General features: G+C 34.4%; 1 pseudogene; it reads right to left on the minus strand.

Annotated features, from left to right (window-relative positions):
* The window catches only part of LOC136032148 (cell division cycle protein 20 homolog), a 58,275-nt pseudogene that overhangs the window by 2,572 nt on the left and 36,843 nt on the right, over positions 1–18,860 (minus strand).

An 18,860-nucleotide genomic window follows, 5' to 3' on the forward strand; every position in this document is an offset into this window, starting at 1 on the left:
ACACCTTGGCTAATGGATATTCTTTTTTTTATCTTCACTGCTTCAATCTTTCTAGGTCAGAGATGGCAAAACAAATTTTTGAGCAAATCCCAAAATCATTTCAAAAGAGGATAATTTAAATATCTTTAAATAAAAATGGTGCACTTGCTCGACTCAAACTCGAACACTACTTGCTTGCAATTTGCTTAGGCATCCATTTCCAACAGCCACACTCATGCTGTTACATTCATTTATACTCTGTAATTCATTCATACCGTGTACAAACAAGTATGCTATCATGCCACTTATAGTACCAGGATCTAAGGTGAATTAATGCAACTTTTAGTCGTTGCCGTTGGGTAGTAAATTAAGGACATCCACTAAAAGGAAACCTAAAATTAGATGACAATAACGTTTACATAGAAGAAGGGAATATCCAAAGGTTCCAGCTTTGTATATTCTTTTTTTACAGCAAAAACTACGACTCATCTGTGAATAATTAACATTTCTTACCTGCGATCCAGTGTCAACTGTGTTAATACAAACACCATTATTTGTATTCCAAAACTTAATAGTTCGATCTGCAGTACCACCTCCCGTGGCCAACAAGCTAGACTGCCAGGGGCACCACGCCAAGCCCTTCACTGCAGCCTGATGTTCACTATGTAAATGAGAACTAATCAATCAAAAGTAAAAAACGACAAAACCTTTTTTTTATAAATAGGGGCGGGAAGAAACGAAATGTTACTTATAAAACATAAATAGCAATTTCAATAGTCAAATTCGTCGATCGGTACTGAAATACACTTGTTACCAAGTTCTTGTCCAGGAAAGGGCGAGTTGGTTTGACCCCCCCCCCTTTGAGACATAAATGTTTGTCCAGCTTGAAAAAACGTTATAAAAATGTATATAAACGAATTTTTAATGCGTTTGAGAAAAAATCCCTCCACCAGAATAAAAAAAGAGTTGAGAGGGGTAAAAAAAGCTTGTTTTCATTGCCTAGTCGTCACTTAAATATACTTCGAATAACAATAAAGTACCAAGCTTCCCAGGACAATTTCGATGAAGGAGAAGTACATATCAAATGAAAGTATATGTTAAAATGAAATAACAAAAGGAAATAACTTCTGATTTAGACGAGACACTAATAAAATTGGTCACGGACTGTGCAGTTGCCTTGAGAGCCATTTTGAAGAAAATCTTATTATTTGGCAGCAATCATGAGGTTCATTTTCATCAGGAAAAGGCTTTGATAATCATTTGTAAGACAGGATTTTATGTATATTCGAGTACGGTGACCAACTTTTATTCTTCTTACTTCTGTGATCGAATTTAAAGCTCATCAGAAAGCCCTTGGAGCTTCTTTAGCCTCTGATCCAAGTTTGGTGAGTCTTCACCTACATTAAACATGTGCAATCCCTAAGATCTGCAAGATCTAATCACTAGGACGTAACTAGAAAAATCGAACAATTCAGGGTATTTAACAAAAACACGAAGCAAATTTTTTGCTATCAACCTATAAAGGTCTTACTTCTGTGATTGAATTTCAAGCTCATTAGATAACTATAAAGCGCATCGAACTTCTTTCTCCTCTGATACGAGTTTGACTAGATCTCAGAGGGTTTAGCTGTTGCTAAACCTCTTGAGATCTAGTTACCCAAAAGACTAAATGTCTAAAATCACAAAAGGGTTAAGAGATTAAGGAGTTTATCAGGAACATTTAAGGAATTTCTTTAGTTTTTAAATATCAAAGTTCTTTAGGATCTGTTGATTACAAAAGTGCCAAAGTTTTTGTCTCTAAGTTATTAGTCCTTAGCTTTAGCAAGTTTTAGGAAAAGTATAAATTTAAGCCTCAATTTGTGCTTTCGTGGAAACAGAAGACCAAAATAATGAAGATTGAAAAGTTGATTTGCCTTTTAAATATAATATATTAATTATAATATTCTATTATATTAAATGTGTTAACAAATAAAATATTTTAAAACACTTCATGTTTATATTAATATAAACATATTGTGTTTTGAAACAGCAGAAACATAGTTATTTTTTGAGAAATCTACAATTAACACAGTAGATTCAAGTTGACTCAGCTCTGCCCAGATAAGCATACTTAGAAGAATATAGAGAATACTCATATAGATTATTATATTATTATTTATTATATTACAATTATATTATAATATTATAATAATTATATATTATATAATATATTAGAATATAGTATAGTAATTATATATCTTATAATTATTACATTATAATACTATAATTATTATACACTTATATAGAAGAATACTTAGAAGAGAAATAGAAGAATAATTTGGAGAAGATTACAGCTGTAGCGACATACAAGTTAGTAACTAATTTCAATATGACAATAATTTAACAGTAATCATTTTTAACTAGCCGATAGCCATACCTAAGGTCTCCAATCTTAATCTGTAAAAACATTTAAAAAAGAATGAATTTTCAAACGCATATAATATTTTTATCAAGTTTAGTTCTTTTTTTAATTAATTAACTACAATTAGCGCATTCACTTACTTATTTCTATTAATTTGTTTTTACAATTTTACTTAATCTATTTAAGTTTTCTACACTTCATTCAATTTCTATATATAACATCTTAAAATATACAATCAAACAATTCGTGGTAACGAACTGTAGTAAGGAGCGACCCGGCTCAATAGTAAACGAAACTAAAAAAAAAACGGAATTTCGATACTAAAAGATATATCAAAAGAATCGGATTTTTATGCTGATTTCAAATATATCAGTTTTATCTATATAAATTTAGTCTTTGTCATCAAAAGTTACGAGCCTGAGAAAATTTGCCTTATTTTGGAAAATAGGGGGAAACACCCACTAAAAGTCATAGGATCGTAACGAAAATCACACCATCGCATTCGGCGTATCAGAGAACCCTATGGAAAAAAATTCAAGGTCCAATCTACAAAAATGTGGGATTTCGTATTTTTTGCCAAAAGACTAATCACGGGTGCGTGTTTATTTGTTTGTTTGTTTTTTTTTTCCAGGGGTCATCGTATCGATCAAGTTGTCCTAGAGTGTTGCAAAAGGGCTCATTCTAACGGAGATGAAAAGTTCTAGTGACCTTTTTAAGTGACCGAAAAAGTTGGAGGGCACCTAGGCCCCCTCCCACGCTCATTTTTTTCCCAAAGTCAACGGATCGAAATTTTGAGATAACCATTTTGTTCCGAATAGTCGAAAACCATAATAACTATGTCTTTGGAAATTACTTACCCCCCAGAGTCCCTGGAGAAGGGGCTGCAAGTTACTAACTTTGACCAATGTTTACATACAGTAATGGTTATTGGGAAGTGTACCGACGTTTTCAGGGGGATTTATTTGTTTGGGCGTGGGGTTCAGGGGAGGGGGCTATATGGGAGGATCTTTCCTTGGAGGAATATATCATGGGGGAAGAGAAATTCAATGAAAAGGGTGCAGGATTTTCTAGCATTACTATTAAAAAAAAAACAATGAAAATATAAACATGAAAAGATTTTTTCAATTGAAAGTAAGGAGAAGCATTAAAACTTAAAACGAACAGAGATTTTTACGCATATGAGGGGTTCTAAAAATACTTTAGCATAAAGAGCGAGGTATTTAGAAGGAGATAAATACTTCGCTCTTTATGCTAAATTATTTTTAGTTATTTCAACTATTTATTCTAAGGCCTTTCTGATTCAGGGGTCATTCTTAAAGAACTGGGACAAAACTTAAGATTTAGTGTGAAGAGCGAGGTATTAATGAGGGGACAAACTCCCTCATATATATAATCAAAAGTATAAGAATATAAAAGTTTCTTACGTAAGTTAATTCTTAAGTTACGTATATTTTTTACTAATAAAAACGTTCGTTAAAAATTAAAAGTTCTAGTTGCCTTTATAAGTAACCGAAAAAATTGGAGGGCAACTAGGCCTCCTGGAAAGGACGGATTTTGCAACGTAGCCATCTTACAACGTAGCCATCTTGGCTAATTGGATCCAAAAAAAAGGAAAACAATGGCATATCATCATCCAGGTATCATCACCTATTTTGATAGTGGAAAATATCCATCAAGATTTTTGAGATATGTCTGTCTGTCCGCCCGTTAGTGCAATCGAGTATAGAAGGAGAACTGCCAGTCAGATTTGTATTGAAATTGAACTATTTGGAGTAAAATTGAGCTTAATTAGGGTGGTGGGGCTTTAAGTGTTAAAACAAATTCGAGTTTTTCATTTAATTCACTGTAACTTGCATATGGAGATGAATTTCGATGAAATTTGAATAAAGATGCTTAAGAGTATGATATGCATTGAGCTCTGGGACTGAGACCCAAGCTGAATTAAAAGTTGAGTTTTTCATTTAATCCAGTGTAGCTCGCGAGAGATTGATTAATCTCAGTGAAGATTGAACCAAAGGTGCCTAAGACCGTGACAAGCATCAAGTTTTGAGATGAAAACCCTAGCTCAAATAGAACGAGGGGGAGTGGGTTTTATGTGCTGAAAAAAGTCAAGCTTTTGGTTTAATTTAGCGTAACTTGCGAATGCAGCAACGGATCCAAATGAAAGCTAGAGCAAAGATGACTAGGATCAGGGCTCTTATCGAGATCTGATATCACAAGGCTTATCTAAAATAGGGCGAGGGGGAGGGGGTCTCAAGTCTTAAGAAAGTCGAGTTTTCCTTCAGTTTAGAAGAGCTTGTAACTACTTCCACCCATGGCTTGCCCAAAGCCTGGAAATAGCCCTTTTCCAAAATAAGTCATACTGAAGCCAATCTTCAACCAAATATTCTGTCCCCAGAGAAAAATTACTTTGTATGGTATTTACCAAGTGACACACAGTGATCGCAAATTTTTTAGGTCTGTCGATTTGTCAGTCCCGGTCTTGCCAGTTGCACTTCCAGATAAGTTAGGACGATGAAATTTTGCAGGCGTTTCAGGGACCAGATCAGATTAAATTTAAGATAATTGTTTCCCCGATTCGACCATCTGGGGGGGGAGTGGGAGGACGGTTACTTTGGAAAAATTAGATCGGATCTCAATTAAATTTGATATTTAGAAGGATATCACGTCTCAGAGCTCTTACTTTAAATTCCGACCGGATCAGGTGACATTGGAGGGGGAACCCTAAAATCTTGGAAAATGCTTAGAGTGGAGGGATCGGGATGAAACTTAGTGGGAAAAATAAGCACAAGTCCTAGATACGTGATTGACATATACAGAACGAATTCACTGGGGAGTTGGGGGAGGGTTAATCCTGAAAAGTCAGAAAAATGAGGTATTTTTAACTTACGAAGGAGTGATCGGATCTTGAATTTTAGGATGAAATTTCATATTAAAAGGACCCCGTAACTCAGATCTCATGTTTTAAATCTCGACCGGATTCAGTGTCATTGGGGGATCTAGGGGGGAACCTTGGAAAACACTTAGAGTGAAGTGATCAGGATGAAACTCGGTGGGAAGAATAAGCACAAGTCCTAGATACGTGATTGACACAACCGAAATGGATTCGCTGTCTTTGGGGGAGTTGGAGGGGGTGCTAATTCGAAAAAATTACAAAAATTGAAGTATTTTCAACTTAAAAGCGGGTGACCGTTCGTGAGCTATTTTTGAATTTGATATTAAGAAGGAACTCAATCTCAAATCTCTTATTTCAAACCCCGACCAGTTCTGGTGACATTGAGGGAGAGTCGGAGGGGAAACCGGAAATCTTGGAAAACGCTTAGAGTGGAGAGATCGGGATGAAACGTGGCGGGTAGAATAAGAAAACATCGTAGATATGTGATTGACGAAACCGAACTGGATTCGCTCTCTTTGGGGTAGCTAGGGGAGTCCAGTGCTTTGGTGATTTCGGTACTTCTGGACGTACTAGGACAATAAAATTGGTGGGCATGTCAGGAACCTGCACAAATTGACTTGATAAAGTTGATTTCCCCGATTTAACCGTCTGGGGGGGGGGGCTTAAGGAAGAGGAGAAATTAGAAAAATGAGGTGTTTCTAAATTGCGAGTGGGCGATCGGATTTTAATGAATTTTGATATTAAAAAGGACCTTGTGTCTCAAAGCTCTTATATCAAATACCAACAGCATTAAGCCTCTGATTTTTCGTTGAAATTAATCTATTGATTCTTATAATTTTGCTAGAGCTAATGCCATATTAGCTCTCGGCTCTTCCGACCTCGTCATAAGTGCCATATGAGCTCTTAGCTCTTGTTTTATTCCTTTTTTCTCTGAAGATTTTCGAATTAGTCTCATGTTTTTTGCCACTTTATGGTGTGAAAACTGCTGCTAGAAATAGATAAGTTGCAACTGCTGCCGTATTGTCTTCTAGTATATTTAAATGTGTGCTTGTATCGTTCCTGCGTCCCCTTAAGATTTCTGTTTCTTTCGGTAATATTGGTTTTTCTTCTGTTGCAAATGCAGACGACGTTCTTCTTGTTGCCCAGACTTGCCGTGGATTGATTTCCAACTTTACTATATTAACGAATGAACTATCTAAGATTGGACTGTCAGTTAATGCGTCTAAATGCGAGTTTATTTGTTTTAATAGCCTTTATGCAGTCGCTCCATTCGTTGCTGGGACTGCAGTTCTGCCGTGTTCTTCTTTAGTTAGGTGACTTGGTCTGTGTTTCGGTCCAACACTTTCCACTGCCTTTTCATCCCTAGTGAATCAAGCCGTGAAAAACCTACGCGTCGCTTACGGAAAAATATCCCCAAACAAAAGCCGTTAGAACCGCAACGGTTTGTGCATGATTTATAACACTTATTATGTATTTTACATAATAATCATGTGCTTTTGTATTTATCAGGCATGTCTCATCTGTTTCGTAAGAAAAATCCCCATACTCTATGTGCGTCTTATTTCAGATATTGCAAATTCTTCCTCCTCCGGCTTCCTAGATGGTACCAAAACAGGAAAATAATTGCTCGATTTGGTTTAATAGATATGCCTTCTTGGATTCGGTCTTCCAGTGATGATTTATGTAAAAAGACTACTTTATTCACGTTTATGACCCTCTGCAGCCTTTTTTACTTATTGACACTGGTTAATTAGTCCATGTTGTCTTTTGTTATTTTGAATTTTTTTTCTTGCTCTTTGTCGTTTTTGTTTATTTATAATACTCCGTACTTTGTGTTTTTTTATACTTTTACGTATAATAAAGTTCATTCATTGATTATTCATTCATTCTGCAGTTTGACCGGCCGTATGGAATGCATCTGAATCAGCGGGGTTGCTGCAGGCCCATGATTTTATAATATACGTTTGTAGGGAGTTTTACTGACCATCTGAATTGACTACACAGTATGCGGCTTGCTTGAGTGAAAACCAGCCAAAGGATATAGATGCCATACATTTTCATAGCGTGTCTGAAATTTAACTTGAAAGCTTGAGGCAGTTTCCTTGTAAAGGTGCCGAGGACAAGACATGTCATCAATTGATTTTTGATTATTGAGCTTTGATTTCTCTTATTAAAAAAGTCTGCAACTGACTCACTTGGCTCCTTACTTTTAAATTTGAGTTTTTGTTGCTAAGGTTCTTACTTATTGAATCAGATAATTAACTACTTTGTTACCTTTTATCTGTTTTAAAGCCAGTCCAAAGTTTATTTTTCTATTTTCAAAATTTTTTCCACCATTCCAACATGTTTCAGAATAACCCTGTATTTTTTCAAACGTGCCAGATTTGACTGAACACTAATCACCAGAAGTTCAACTCTTTGTGAACTGTATTAATCCTGTCATGTGATCTGTCTGATCCAATCAGAAGTTTTTTGACTCCATTTAATTGTTTTGATAGTCTTTTTCTTTCAAGCCGTTGTGTTGAAAATTGGCTTAGATTATTTTTTGGACTTCGTTGGGTGTCTACCAGCCAAACAAGGGAAGATGTATTTTCAAATTTATTTTTATCATTCCGACATGTTTCAGAATAACCCTGTATTTTTTCAAACGTGCCAGATTTGACTGAACACTAATCGCCAGAAGTTCAACTCTATGTGCACTGTATTAATCCTGTCATGTGATCTGTCTGATCCAATCAGAAGTTTTTTGACTGCACTTAATTGTTTTGATAGTCTTTTTCTTTCAAGCCGTTGTGCTGAAAATTGGTTTAGATTATTTTTTTAAACTTCGTTGGGTGTGTACCAGCCAAAGAATGGAAAACAATACCTTCAATATTTTTTCCATCATTCCCATATGTTTCAGAATAACCTTATGTCTATATGTCTGATCCAATCAAGAGTTTTTTGACTGCACTTAATTGTTTTGATAGTCTTTTCCTTTCAAGCCGTTGTGTTGAAAATTGGTTTAAATTATTTTCTTGGAATTCATTAGGTGTTTACCAGCCGAACAAGGGAAACGGTTAAAAATGAAAAAACGGAAACTCTGGTTCTTGATTAATATTTCCAAGAGAGGAATGACAGAGGAGATTTTATATGCAAGGGAAGGGGCTAAGAAACCTTCAGAATGGCTTTAAAAAAAGGTAGCATGGGCTTTATATCAGATATATACATACATACATATATATATATATATATATATATATATATATATATATATATATATATAAATATACATTATATATATAGAAATATATATATATATATATATAAATATAGAATAAATACTTGAAGTAGTACTTGAAGTAATACTTAAGTACAATTTTGGCAAGTACTTGATATTTGATACTTAAGTAAGAATTTGGAAAGTACTTATTACTTGATATTTAAGTAAAAAACCAATGAGTACTTAATACTTAAGTAAAAATTTGGAGTACTTGTTGCAGCACTGATACCAACAGATACATCAAAACAATCGAACTTTTATGCTGATTTCAAATATATAAGTTTCATCAAGTTTAGTCTTATCCATCAAAAATTGCGAGCCTGAGAAAATGTGGCTTATTTTCGAAAAAAGAGGGAAACACCCCCTAAAATTCATAGAATCTAAAAAAAAATCACACCATCAGATTCAGAGTATCAGAGCACCCTACTGTAGAGGTTTCAAGCTCATATCCGCAAAATGTCGGATTTGTATTTTTGCCAGAAGATAGATCACACAGATGTGTTTATTTGTTTTTGTTTAACCTTTTCCCAGGGGTGATCGTATCAAGCCATAGAATATGGCGAGTGGACTCATTCGAACAGAAATTAAAAAGTTCTAGTGCCCTTTTTAACTGACCGAAAAAGTTGGAGGGCAAACAAACCCCCTCACACGCTCATTTCTTTCCCAAAGTCACCGACCAAAATTTTGAGATATCCATTTTGTTCAACGTAGTCGAAAAACCTAATAACTATGTTTTAGAGGATGACTTAAACCCTCACAGTCCCCAGGAGAAGTGCTGAAAGTTATGAACTTTGCCCATTGTCTACACATAGTATTGGTTATTGGGAAGTATACAGACGTCTTCGGGCGGGGGGGAGGGGTTCTGCTGGGGGGATGGGGGAGTTTCGTGAGAGGATCTTTCAATCGAGGAATTTTTTATGGGTGAAGGGGTGTTCCATATTTTTTAATAATGCTTTCCCAGCATTATTTAAAAAATAATCAGAAATTAAATTAAAAATCAAGTTTTTTTCAACTAAAAGTAAGGAGCAACATTAAAACTTAGTACAAGCAGACACTATTACGTATATGATGGGGTTCACCCCTTCGTCAATATCTCGCTCTTGACGCTAAAGTTTTTTTTTTTAGTACTTTCAAAAGAGCTATTTATTCTGATTAAACGGCCTTTGTGATTCAGGGGTCATTCTTAAAGAATTGGAACAAAAATCGAATTTTAGCGTGAAGAGTGAGGTATTGACGAGGGGACGAACCACCTCATATACGTAATTATTTCTGTTCGTTATAAATTTTTATGTTTCTCCTTACTTTCAACTGAAAAAAACTTTTTTTTATTTAAACAGGGATAGATTTAACCTGTTTATTAAATTGATTTGGATTGAGTTTGAACGATACTAAATTGAACGATACTAAATTACGGTCATTTATCATGATTGCTTATGAGATTCTCGAGCTGATTGTTAAACTGAATGTCATTGGTCTAGTTTACATTTTCTAATCAGCTAATATGGTCTTCAAGCTTAAAAAAAAAGATTTAAAAATTAAAACTTAGTTTTAAAAGCTCAGTTCCTATGGCCCAATCGGCTTTCTTTATACGAGTTTGCGTCTGCCCACTTACAAAAATGGAAAAAAGCGGAATACTGATAAGAAAAAAAGAAGAAAACACAAATACAACCAACTGACAAAGAGCAGAATATAGTAATACTAGATTAATTAGTAGACTATCGGAGGGCATGATAAGGGCCCTTATGCGTGGTCAACTCTCAACTAATTTTAATATTTGGTTGAAAAACCCTACAATACGCAAAGCTCCGTATTGGACTAGCGTAGCGTTAAAATGAGTTAAAAGTTAGCATAATTAATTGTAACACAGTGTACGTAACTTCGTCTGCGTGCACGTCAGTGATAGAAATAATCAGCCACAAAGGTGACAAGTAAGGAACATTAAATGCGAAAACTATATTAAATACACAAGCAAGAACATATATCTTTATGTTATGTTTACAAGAAAACACTTTGTTATAACCTTCACTAATTGCACTAGACTAGAAGATGATTTATTGGCTAAAATAGTACACAAGCTAGCATAAGCACGTCTGAACAGTTACAATGGTAAAACAGATGTTAGGGGATAAACATAATCAAATTTGAATATATTATTAAAATACAAAACAAAATAGGGAACAAAATAGTTTTTGTACCTCATGGTCAACATTTGGGAACACAAGTCAAGTTGGGTATTTGGAGCTCTACGAGTCTTGTATTAGGAAAGATTGGAGGATTTTCTTTGAAGGGGTGAAAAAGATATCAATGGCAGTCAGAACTAAGGCACTTGTGACCAAAGTTCATGGTAAGGATGTGACGTCGTGATTCTTATGCACTAAGTTCAAGTCTAGCCAAACCTTCATCGTATGTAGCACAGGATGTTTCCAGGACGTTATTGCTCTTTTTTAATGCTTTCAATTTCAGAAAATTAGTCTTTGGTCAACCCAGGGTGCCAGACAGGGCAAGCAAATTCAAGACAGCGTCTTATATAAGAACAATGAATGATTTTAAGGTTCTGGATTGATATGGAGAACAGTTCGAGAAGGGAGAAAGATTTAGGGAGAAAACTACCAGATTTAAATAAATGAAAAGTGTGGGACCTCCATTTAAGGTCATTGTCCAACTGCACACTAAGCAGTTTAACCGTATTTACATTTGGTATGCAAAGGTAATTATTGATAGGTGGTATATTTAAAAAAAAGGAGAATAGCATTTAACTGATTTTGAGTATGCTTAGGTTGAGTTTAACATTTTCAAGATCATTCTTTAAATTGTTAATGAGCGAGTCAAGTTTAACGTCCGAAGTATTAGAGGTTTGACAAAGGTCAAGTAATATCTAATCATCCACAAATTTAGAAGCGTTATCAAAACGTTGTAAAACATGGTTAAAAATACGTAAAAATGCTAAATGACCTAATTTAGTCCCTTGAGGAGCTCTACAGGAAATTAGGGTAAAACCTGATGAATCTCCGTTAGGGAGGACTACAAATTGCTCACGACAAGACAAAAAAATAGCTACCATTTGTAAAACAAAATCTTTGGCACCTAAAACCTTTGCACTATCGATAACTGTCTGATGATCCAAGTTGTCAAAGGCTTTGACAACTCATCAGCAAAAACAGCCTCAACATAGGAATTATTTAACTCGAGATGTTTGAAAACAGTGTGTAGTATATAAATTGAGCAATGTGTGGTGCTATGATTTGGCCTAAACCCAAACTGATTTAGGTTGATTTTATCATGAATAGTATGTCATGTGGTACGTTCGAGGCTTATTTTGGATAAAAAATTGCTAACCCTAAAGTTGAAACACTAGCCAAGGTAAGATTCAGTAACTTTCTTTGAAAAAAAAAAAAAACAAAAAAAAAAACACGGCACTCCAGAAAACAGATGACGCACTAATCAGGTGATGAAATAAGATCATAATTTAGTATAAATGGTTTGGCCAAGACGCGTTAAAATCTGAAACTTATAAGTTAAGGCCTTAACTTGTTTAATTATAGTTCAATGACATTAAACAGCGTTACTAAATAACATTAGCAATGACAATCCAAATAAATTAATTTTTTTTTATAAATTAATGAACTCATGAATGAATCTGTAAACTTTTACTTCTTGCGTATGTCCTGAAAGAGTTGCCACGTGATGGTTTGCAACTCGAACGTCATGATGGTGGATGTTCCCAGAACGAGATCCGCTGCTAAGAATGTGCTCATTCCACGAGAGACAACCAACTCGTGCATAATGACCAGCCATCATCCGCAAACGACGGGAAGCTTCAATGTCCCATAGCTGGAAAAAAGAAAGAAATTAAATTAACGCATCAACAAATATTTGGAACTGAAAAAAAGATTATAGCGAAGCCTAAATCACAAGATGTAAAATTCAAAGTATGAGAAGGAAATTGCTCTTCCTTCAAAGGAACATAAATTATTGTAAAAAATTGTCAAACGGCATGTAAATGAAAACTTCCCGTCAGTAAGTTAATTTTTTATTCAAAAATTCACAATGCCAGATAATTTAAATATATGATTTACCACTAGTCTTTTCCCTGGTTCCGTTTCCCTTGTCCAGATCGTTCCAAATTGAAATGCACCGTCGAACAAACTGTTTTTCAAGGATTCTGTTCTTAGCGAGCCAACCTTAAAACAATTCGGTCAAGCTGTATGCCTTCGTGTCTGTGTTTTAGATTGACAATATACGAGAAAAAAGAAAAAGGAGGATGAATTCATATACGGAGGATCAGTTGGAAAGCTTTAGCAGCGATCCCCAAATTTTGTTGCGTAGGAAGTTCTCATCCGATCGAGGTGAGTATTTCATAAGGTATTTGTGGATAAGTTCATCGAAGGCGAAAACAAAACTAGGAGTCGAAGCTCGTCGACTCTCATAATAGTTGCAACCTTGGAGATGTAGTTGGGTTGTGTGCGTGGCACTTTATATCAGGAGATCTGAAACTTCTTTACTTTGCTAGGAGTATAAAACTTCATTTTAATCCTTATGCTTCGATTCGACGAAAAACTAAAGGGCCATATATTCCTGGACTGGTTTGCAGAGACTAAAAATGCGAATTGAAAATCAGCAAAAATACAAGAAACTTAACATAAAAACTGCAAAACTAATGTAGTGTTTGATTTCAGACATAAATTCTTCATACCAAACATTTCACGCACTGATCATTGAAGAGTTTGTTCAATTTCAAGCTGCACTAGTCCAACACTAACAGATGATATAGCAAAATCCAAGCTGCGTGTATGATATGTACATTTATAGACTGATTATGAATTTTAGATAATGCTCACAACAGTTATTAACAAGGCTCAAACATCAAGAATCCGATCAAGTGATTTTTGAAGACTATAATTTGTGCCTTAGGAAATATATTGCTATTAGCACTTATTCTCTATAGAGCTTTAACAGAGATATACTTTAATATCAGCCGTTCTTCCACTCACCCCATTAGATACTCTATTCTATTCAGAAATAATTTTCTTGAGGTCCAGTTTGGTTCACTATTCAGTTTGTTGGGATATTGTCCCCCCAAATTTTAAAGATTCAAAAGATTTGCTTTAAAACAGAAGCATCTTCAGTACAAGTTGTAGAGAAGAAATTAATTTAACACATAAATATCAAAGTCTCTCATTCTACATCACACTTTTCAGCCATTCGGTAAGGCCATTACAAAACTGGCGCTTGATTTTCCAAGCATAATAAGGTTTTAAAAGAAAGTAAAGTTTCAGTAACAAGAGTCAAAACTAATGCGAATAGATTCTGAATCTTATAAAAAATATCAGTTTTGATATATCGAATATTGAATATGGAAATATCGATACATCGTTTAATCAAAATGTCCCCCAGCACTACTTTAAACGAACAGGACAATATCAAGTAATTAAAAATAGCAAAATAGAATTCTTCCACTAAACTTAACGTTTTAAGCCAAAAACGTATACCGAAATGTTTTTAACGGCAAAACAAAAAAGAAAAGAAAACTAAAGTATAAGCAAACATGAAAAAAAATATACATTAAGAAATAAAAAAACTAAACCTTCAAATCTTATACAAACTTTCTCTAGTTCAAAGTACTGGGAAAGCAAATCAAAATAGCTCCTCTTTATAGGAAAACCGTACAATTTGAATAGACTGGTATTGGAAGGTAATTTAATTTGGGTCTAACCTCTTATAGACCCCTGACTTGAGCTCCAATTTCAGGACCTTAACTTTAAATGCGGAATTTTATTATAGCTTCAAATTAGTCAATAGTTTTACTGCGGTCACACTGTATATCTAGTTTTCCTTTACACATCCTAAAATGTTCAAAAATCTATATTTTTATATCAATCAGCAATTATAAAATGGTTTCGCTGGTTGAAGGTTCAAGAAATACAGATGGAAGAGACGGATTTTTTTCTCGTTTTGATATAAGTATAACAATAAACTTATGAAGATGATTATACTAGGGACGTACTACGTGGTTGTCCCAACCCACTGATGAGAACTCCTTTTTCATGCCACCCTGTCAAAACCCGTACTTACATCCACGTATATATTTTACAAAGAAGAAGGAGTAGATTTAAACAGTTTTCTGAAAGAGGCAGAAGGAGGTAAGGTGTAATTTTGTTTTGCCAGAAAACGACTATATTTTTAAATTTCAAAAAAATATCTAATTAAGCACGTTGTCTAAAGAAGAGGGATCGGGTCAGGTTTGAGCAGGAACGTCAGGGTTTAACCTCTTATAGATCTTTGACTTGAGCTCCAATTTCAGGACCTTAACTTGAAATGCAGAATTTTATTATAGCTTCAAATTAGTCAATAGTTTTTCTGCGGTCACGCTGTATATCTAGTTTTCCTTTACACATCCCAAAATGTACGAAAATCTATATTTTTATATCAATCAGCAATTTTGAAATGGTTTCGCTGGTTGAAGGTTCAAGAAATACAGATGGAAGAGAGGGATTTTTTTTCTCGTTTTGATATAAGTACAACAATAAACTTGTGAAGATGATTATACTAGGGACGTACTACGCGGTTGTCCCAACCCACTGATGAGAATTCCTTTTTCATGCCACCCTGTCAAAACCCGTGCTTACATCCACGTACATATCTTAGAAAGAAAAAGGAGTAGATTTAAACAGTTTTCTGATAGAGGCAAAAGGAGGTAAGGTGTAATTTTGTTTTGCCAGAAAACGACTATATTTTTAGATGTAAAAAAAATAATTAAACACGTTGTATAAAGAAGAGGAATCAGGTCAGGTTTGAGCAGGAACGTCAGTTGAGGAATGGGAAATTTCCATCGTTCCGCTTATTTTTGATCAGTTTTGAAAAAAAGCTTTTATTGAGGTTTTTCATTTAAAAATTTTATTTCTTGTATTTAAAAGTAACCACATCCTCCCCATTCCCAAGCATTTTGAAAAAAGTGCGTTTTGCACAACCCCTTCCCCCTATAATTTCGAGAATTGATACCGATGGGAATAATCTACCTCCTCTCTCTACAGGCATCGTAATTAAAAATACCTTTTTTTTTTTTTTTTTTTTTTTTTTTTTAGGATTCCGATATTCTTATTATAACCTCAGCATAAGTTTTACCAAAAAACACAAATATTATCTTTAAAAGATTAGTTATTGATATTCATGTTATTCAATGAAACATTAAAGAAATATTTTGACCGTGAGGACAGGGGTTCAAACCCTGGTGTCGCTGGCTATTTGGTTTGTAACAGGGATCAGCTGCATGACTCGCTATGCTCAACTAGAGTAGACCGAACTCTAAATGGGTACCTGGAGAAATCTGGGGAAGATAAACAGGAAGTGCGTTCGAATGCACAAGACTTCCTGTACTTTTGTACCTCCTGGCAGAAAGGCCATGAAACAGAAATCAGCACCACCAGTAGGGACTGTAAAGTCCAATGCCGCATTCTTTACCTTTTTTACCTAATGGTTATTACCTGAACAACCCCTTCAGCCGTCCCAACAGCAAGAAGATTTCCTTCTTTGATCCAGTTTACTGAGCAAATATAGTCTTCATCGCCATCAGTTTCCATTATTTGAGAAACGTCACCGGCTGCTGCATTCCAAATATAAAGTTGCTTTGAAAGTGCAACAGCTAAAAGATTGTTTTTGCTCCAATGAATTAAGTTCAGATCTATAAAAAAGCAATAAAATAAAATCAAGGTACAACCATAGAGAAACAGAGAGATCATTTTTTTTAAATCATTGACTCAAAAACTTTTTGTTCCTTCTGCTGGCTTAATATTCCCTACAACACAACCAATCAGGCTTGTCTGTCTGTTCTATAAAATCTCATGTGGGCGAATCGAAGAAACATTCAGGTTTTCAAAAAGGCAATGTTATTTTGTTTCCTTTTCTGACATGCGCTTTAGGAGTAATATGACTTGGCTTATTATAAATACGTCATACCAATGAAGCTAAAGCACACTTTATCTATCTCTCTGGTTGCTTTTTAAGCAGTAACTGGAAAACAAGTAATTAAAACAAAATCAAGAGTGGGAAAAAGGGGAAATAAAAAATAGAATCCAAAACAGGTATTTAGATCAGAATTTCAGTTATAACTGGAAATAAAATAACAGGAGATTTGGCAAAAAAAACTAAATCTAAGAGAACAATATAAAATAGAGAATTCAGTCAGCCTATTAAATCTATGTAAATACCAACTGATCCCGCTTTTAAAGCAGAAACTGAAAAAAAAGTTTGATACCTTTGAATCTAAAAGGAGAACATAAATGGCTGATTTAGACCGACCTTCTAGGTGTCAAGACATTGATAGGACAGAAGTAAAAAAGAAACAAAAAATCTGAGAGAAGAATTTAAAAAGTTAATTTAAAAAACGATGAAGGTTACAATGTACTTAAGAAAGCATCTACAACCAGCAAAAAAGTGAATATGTATTTCGTTTATGATTTTTTTAGATATAAATTTTTAATGTTTCCAAATGGAAATGCAAAACAAGCTGATTTTCAAAAGCTAATACAAAAAAAAAAAAAAAATCATAAAAAGTAGAAACAATAGTTTCCGGAAACAAATTTTTTTTTTACCTATACGAACATAAACACACATTTTACATTCCAAAACACACACACACACAAGCGTGTGATATGAAAATAGAAAGTAATACCGAAAAGAGTAGCAAAGTACCATACAAAAAGTGGGGTAGTACAGTAGCAATGCTACTTCGCATTTTTCATAGCCTAGTGAAATTTGTTGGCAGATTTTGTCTGAAAGCACCATTTTTCATATAAAATTACTTTTTCCAAAAGAAAAGCTCTCAAAACTTAAGTTGTGCTGCTAAAGTGTCATCAGCTTTTGGAATTCTTTCAGATTCAGCTATTGACAGCTTTGGAACTTTTTCCCTACCTGGTAGCAAATCTCTTGAAAAAATCAAAAGTGATAACTCACTCTTGACTTTATGAACATCAGAGGTATAGATTATCTAAATGAAATAGTAAACCTGCAACATAAAAGATATACATACTATCAAGCGTCAAATTATTCGTAATTCTTACAATACCAAACTAGATATAACAAAAGAAAAACAAAAACAAGTCAAACAGCCAGTTAGAACATCCGCCAATAGAGATTAATAAAATGTGCAGATGTACTCTAATGACGACAGACCTGCACGAATTTAAAAAAGTAACATTGTCCTCCGAACCTTAGGAACAGCTCTGGAGGGATGCAGCATAAATACAGTTAAACTGTGCAGATTTTCTTAAAAATAGTGCAGAAACAAAATAACTACATGTCTTTCACTCCCCATAAACAAAAAATGTTTGTGCATCAGGAATTGAAAAATGAATATTATAGGGTTGAGCAAGATAAACTGCAGTGAATACTCTAATCTTTTTCAAATCTTCTGTATACAAGCAGGGTAAAAAAAAACAAAATAAGGCTTCATTTTTAGGTCCTTAGGATCAGGGCCCTTTTTAAAGTTGGTGGCACTCAGGGTAAAATTAATTAAGGAGTCTCCCCAACCGACTCATAACTAAATAAAAAAAAGTCCCAGAAGCCCCAGCTAAGGTATTCCCCCAAGCTACGGTATCCGACGCAGCTTGTCCTGAACATCCTTCTCTTTGAACGACCGCAACCGCAACTTTTTTTTTTTTTTTTTTTTTTTTTTTTTTTTTTTTTTTTTTTTTTTTTTTTTTTTTACATGGCCCACGGATTTATTATTCATCTCTGAAATATCCAGAAAAATCTGCCAAAACCACCAGAAAAAAAAGTCATATTTTAATGTGGCCCAGAGATACTTTATTCATTTCCTAAGTGGCCAGCAAAATCATTTGACTTGGTTACCTCTGGCTTAAGTAGATGGATAGATACATTTAATTTCAAAAATACAAATCATAGAATAATCAATAACTCAACTGCCAAAAATGGAGAGACAAGCCAAAATACAAAGCAATGAAACCAAACAATACTTATCCTCGTATATATAAAAGGAACAAACTATTTAAACAATAAAATACATCAAGATGAACAATCTATTAAAAAATAAGGCAAAAAAATCCAGACAACTTTTATCAGCCGTTATTGAATGCAGATGTCTATTGCAAGGCAGTTGCAATCGCAGCCTCTTCTTAAAAGGAACAATTCAGCAAAATATCAGATTTAATCAAAGAATATTTATTTGTTACTGACAGAATTATATGACGGAGGTCGAGATGGGGTCTTTCATGTTATAAACGAGCGAATTTATATGTATGAATACATTTAGTTAATGATGAGATCCGTGGTTTAGTCAATATATTATGCCTAACGTAAAGATCATT

This window comes from Artemia franciscana, chromosome 1 (genome assembly GCF_032884065.1).
Source record: "Artemia franciscana chromosome 1, ASM3288406v1, whole genome shotgun sequence".
Taxonomy (NCBI): Eukaryota; Metazoa; Arthropoda; class Branchiopoda; order Anostraca; family Artemiidae; genus Artemia; species Artemia franciscana.